The sequence below is a fragment of the Orycteropus afer genome, unplaced genomic scaffold (assembly GCF_000298275.1).
Source record: "Orycteropus afer afer isolate SDZICR_OR568_19922 unplaced genomic scaffold, OryAfe1.0 scaffold00338, whole genome shotgun sequence".
Classification (NCBI taxonomy): domain Eukaryota; kingdom Metazoa; phylum Chordata; class Mammalia; order Tubulidentata; family Orycteropodidae; genus Orycteropus; species Orycteropus afer.
The window spans coordinates 973416-977490 of record NW_006921925.1 but is presented as its reverse complement, the minus strand read 5'-3'; the positions used below and the strand labels follow the sequence as shown (position 1 = coordinate 977490).

The following is a 4075-nucleotide window of genomic DNA, read 5'->3' as shown; positions in this document are numbered from 1 at the left end:
ATTGGAAATATCATGGCTTGTGTCAGGCGCACCTTAGTCCTCAAGGAGATATCCTTGCTCCTCAGCACTTGAAAGAGTTCCTTCGCAGTTGACTTTCCCAATGCTACCTGTCATCTAATGTCCTGACTGCTGCTTCCGTTAAAATGTGTCTCGATTCGGTCTCTTCATAAAAAGAGCTTGAACAAGTAAACGAAAGAAATAGAATAAAAAAATGACTTAGGTGTATTCAATTATTTTCAAAATGGTCTGAAGGATTTAGCAGAAAAAGTAAGCATGGCCTTTTTAAGTAGAATGAGGTTAAAACAGAAGGTTCTCAACCAGCAAGAAAAGTATATTAATTAGTGTTTATTACAAATGGAATAAGGAGCTCTGGTGGAATAGTGATTAAAGCATTTGGCTGCTAACCAAAAGGTTCATAGTTCAAACACACCAGGTGCTCCATGGAAGAAAGATAAGGCAGTGTGTTTCCGTAAAGACTTACTGCCTTGGAAAGCCAATGGGGATTGCTATGAGTTGGAATTGACTTGATGGCAGTGAGATTGGTTTTAGTTTTCTTAGAAATGGAAAGCAGGATGGAAAAAAATATACCATGCAAAGAGTAACCAAAAGAGAATAGGCTTAGCAATAATAATTTTGGATATCCATTATGAGACAAAGAAGGGCATTATATAATGATTAAAGGGGCTATTCATAAAGAAGACATAACTACTGACATCACATAAATATTTATGCATGCAGTGACAGAGGTTGAACAACCTCTAACAGAATTGAAAAGAGAAAAAGACAGTTCTGTAGTAATAGTAGGAGATTGTAGACAGAAAAACTAGAAAGAAACTCTATAAAGATACAGAAGATCTAAATAACACACACAATCAACTAACTCAACCTCATAGACATACAGAGTATAACACCCACCAGCAACACAGAATATATTCTTTTCCAATACACATGGATAATTATCCAGAAAAGACCATATTCTAGGCCACAAACCAAGCCTCAATAAATTAAAAAACATCGACATAATACAAGGCATCTTCTCTGACCATAAGACTATAAAACCAGAAATCAATAATAAAAAGAGCAAGGGAAAAAAATTAAATACATCCATAGAAAAGACCAGACAGAACTGATAGAGACTGGAGGAAAACTCCAAGACTATTGCCCTCAGATACCCTTTTAACTTGGAACTGAAGCCACTCCTAGAGGTTACCTTTTAGCAAAATAATAGACTGGCCAACAAAATAAACAGTAACACCCTTGAGGAATGTGCTCTTTTAAGCAATCAACTATATGAGATCAAATGGTCAAAATTTACACAGAAGCAAAGATGAGAAGGCAAGAAGAGGCAAGGAAACTGGATGAATGGGAATGGGGCAGGCAGGGTGGACACAGTGAGAGTGCTGACTCATTATCAGATTTAACCATATTTACTGCCTTGGAAACCCAAAGGGAGTCGCTATGAGTTAGAATTGACTTGATGGCAGTGAGTCAATTCACAGAACAATTTATGCATGAATTGTTGAATGGGAATCTAATTTGCTGTGTAAGTTTTCACCTAAACCACAATGAAATAGTAAAGAAAAAGTGGAAAGCAATTGTTAGAAAAGAGACCACATTGGAAGGGAAAAAACAGTTTTTCTAAATATGTATCAAAAGCATCAAGTAAGTATACCGTGACTGGAAGATTAGGATGACGGAAGTGAGAAAGCTAGCCAAGAATTAAAAAACTCTTGTGTGATGGAGAGAAGGAAGCATGCGGTCTTGAAAGGAAAATGTTCTGTAAAAGATAAAGGTGTGAAAACTAAAGAACTTCACTCAGAGGCCAAAATGTTATGGCAAATATTGCCTGGCTTATTTTCCTCATGCTGCTGTATCACAAATACCACAAATGAGAAGCTTCAAGGAAGAGAAATTTGTTTTCTCATAGGTCTGTAGGCTAAAAGTCCAAATGAGAATCTGGGTCTTGTCAATTCCATCCTTTTGGTAGCCCTGGGCCTTCCTCAGTTCTTTGGAGTTCCTTGGCTTATAGATGATCCTCACATGGTGTCAGTCTTCCCCAGTTTGAGTGGGTGAGTCTCTATGTTTAATACAGAACTCAGAAGTTCTTAGATTTAGAAACCCCTATCCAGGTAGGATCTTATTAACATAATAAAGAAAAATTCTATTTCCAAACAGGAACACATCTGTTCTGGTTACCTAGTGCCACACTGACAAGTATATACCACAAATGGGATGGTTAAACAAACAGGAGTTTATTCTCTTGCAATTTGGAGGCATTAAGTCTGAGTTCAAAGTGCCAGGCTCTAGGGGCTGGGCGAAAGCCCCTCCGCCTTGGGCTTCAGCTCTGCCTCCAGCTCCCAGCCCACTGAAGCTAGAGGTTTTTCTTCACTCAGACAGCTGCTGGCTACTGAGGCTGCCAAGCCCAAGGTTGAAAAGGAAAAAGACATAGTCCCGATGTTACCAAACCACACAGCAGCCCATTAATTTAAGTCCATTGAAAGTCCCAAGGTCGGCAGAGTATGCCAGGCTGCTGAATGACGACGACACAGCTACATGCAGAGTTCAAGCTTATGGCCAGAGATCATTCCCAAAGCTGTTTCTTATATACAGGAAGCAGACCACATACCAAAAGCAGCTACTCAGCTGCTCCCAGTAGATTCCACCATGGAGTTGATTAGCAATCTCATCGTGGGGAATACTGCATCCAACTGCCCAGCCACTCCACCAGGCCCAGCCAAGTTGACACACAAATGTAACCACCACACATCTATAGGTACAAGGGCCATGAATTGAACACATCATTTGGGAGGCACTATTCACTCCATAATAGAGCCTAATGTAGCTTTCTGCATCATGACCTAGAGGGTTTCTGTCATTATCTATCAGTACATGAAAAGGGCTCTGGACATAAGAGGACTTTGACTACCAGGGTTAAAATAAAGAAATATGTAAAATAAAATCTGAGCCAGAAAAGTAAACCCAAGGTGAAGTAAAAATTAGTGATAACCAAAATCACAGTGGAGGACAGCATTAACATATACATCGGCATGGTATAGTTTGCTTTCACTGGTATTTCCTGTCAATATTAACTTGTAAAAAACATTGACTTGAGTTCAATCAAAAGGTAAATTTTTATAAAAATTTATAAATGAGCACACATTGTGTAATTTTTTGATCTTTCAATTATTCAGATTTCTAGCTTTGGTCAAAGAGTGGAATGCTGTTACTGACCAGCAAAACAAAATATAGCAGCAAAAATCCCTCAGCGATCTAGAACAACGACACTACCCTGTCAGGAGGGGAAGCTCTAGAGTGTGCTGTCCAGTAAAGGTAGGCTAGCCACTAGCCAAATATACCTTTTAAAATATAAATTAATTAAAATTAAACATTCAGTTTCTCAGTTGCACTAGTCACACTTCAAACGCGCAATAGCCACACACGGACAGCACATTTCCATCACTGTATGATGTCCTATTAGACGGTGTTGCTTTAGAGAGAATGCCTTTCAGACTAGACCTGTGAATCTCTTACAAACACGGATGATGTTAGTATGTGCTTCCTTTATCTTCTCAGTACCAAAATGCCCACTAGCACCAACCACTGTGTATTCTAAACTCCCTTAATTCCTTTTAATTCTGTCTCAGTTTCATATAATTTCAAGCTTAATCACCAAGCAAATAAAGAAAAAATATAGAAACAATAATCTAGACAAAGAGCATGCAATCTCATAATTAATCTATAGAAAACGAATTTGTATTTTTCTTTATAGCATCTATGTAGCATTGATTCTGGTCTCACATCTTTGTTGAGTGTTCACAGCAGACATTGAGTATTGTCAGTCTAGCAATTATGTTGTTGTTAGCTTCCGTCAGGTTGGCTTCAAGTCAAGGTGACATTATGTCCAACAGGATAAAATGTTGCTCAGTCCTGAATCATCCTCAAAAATCATCCCACTGTGAAGAGAAGGGCAATGTACCAAATCTGTGTGACCAATATGATAGCATTGAGGATGAGAAAGACAGAGAGGTACATGGGAGGTACAGACAACAAATATGAACCCTTTTGCACATACAGT

At 38.6% G+C, this 4075-nt stretch overlaps 1 protein-coding gene across 1 annotated transcript in view; it reads right to left on the bottom strand.

The window, feature by feature from the left end:
* LHFPL6 (LHFPL tetraspan subfamily member 6) overlaps positions 1-4075 on the bottom strand; it is a 441882-nt gene that overhangs the window by 83125 nt on the left and 354682 nt on the right. The window lies entirely within an intron of this gene.